Genomic DNA, 1,521 nt, shown 5'->3' on the forward strand with positions numbered 1-1,521 from the left:
CGCTAAACCACGCCCCCCCTGCCACATATTATTAATATAATTTTTTATATTATATGTAATATCTCTTAACACTTTTTTGATGGCTTCCCGACAGATGTTCTACTGACTGTAACGTTGCAAGATCAAATTATTTTAATAACCATAATCTCTTATTCTACTAACAGTCTACTAATACTTTAATGAGAGTTAGGTTTTATATATTTTAAGCAATGTCTATGTCAACACTGTCTACCCACTCTCATAAATCATGTCAATAGTTGTGGGACACACACACACACACTTTTCTTACTGTCTATATGAGGATTTATTTTTATTCTGACATATTTCATTGACAGAAGCTCAGCTTCAGTATAAATGTAATGAAGAGAAAATAATAGTGTTACTGATAAATCATGCAGCTCAGAGTTATTTAGAATTACTCTACAATCTATTCCGATACATCAGCACAGTTTCACCGATGATCCTGAATAAACATAAAACCCAGGATAGAGCGGCTGAGTGAATGTGGTCTGGACTGTGTGGATGAGGCTCATTGTGTCAGAGACGCTGTAGAAGGACAGAGTTCCTGCAGTGTGATCCACAAACACTCCTATTCTCCTACTGGATACTACAGGGAGTTTAATTACCATGTCATTGTGTATTAATGAGTAACTAGAAGGAGAGCAGAACAAACTCCAGGACTGATCATTACGTCCAAAAACCCGCTCATAACTCCGTCCTTTCCTACTGATGCTCTTATATGACACAGATATATGTACACTCCCACACCACTCAATCTCCCAGTAACAGCGTCCACACACACTCTCTCTACACAGCACCTGAAACACATCAAATCTGTCTGGATGATCAGGATACGCCTGCTTTGTTCCAGTGTATTTAATAACTCTGTTCCTCTCAGAGAGACAGAGACATTTATTCACTGTGTTCAGATCCAGGGTGAGCTGATGGAAATCTAATGGAAATAAAATACATCAGAATCAGGAATTATAAATATGTTTGGTCTTTTCAGAACTCTTAATTTTTAATGTATCAGCAGTATCTCAGTACAGCTGACCAGATATCCTGTGCAAATCTCCCATAGCATCGAACTGGGTTAAATACATAACCTGAGATGTTTTTCTGCTTATTTTCTTGGTTACTTACATTGTAGGAAGTCAATACTTTCCCTGTTAATAACATTACATAAATTCAATCAAGTCAATCCTAATAATGTTAATAAAAGAAAGTGTTGTGACTGTGGAAAACAACAGACATGAGCAGTTAAATTATAATGTCAAGAGAAAATGATTCCTGCATCCATTCCTAAGCCATTTAAAATATTATGTTGTACATGATATTAGACAATGGCGGACTCATTTCTGAGATCAGATGAATCTCCAGGGGCCTCATTTATAAAAATGTGCATAGAATAATCCTAAATGTGAATATACAACAGTTTCTGAAAATTTCCTAAGAATGACTTCTACTGTATGCACAAACAATTGTACCTGCAAACACAATATCAAGAAGTGCATTAACACT

The sequence above is a fragment of the Cyprinus carpio genome, chromosome A3 (assembly GCF_018340385.1).
Source record: "Cyprinus carpio isolate SPL01 chromosome A3, ASM1834038v1, whole genome shotgun sequence".
Taxonomy (NCBI): Eukaryota; Metazoa; Chordata; class Actinopteri; order Cypriniformes; family Cyprinidae; genus Cyprinus; species Cyprinus carpio.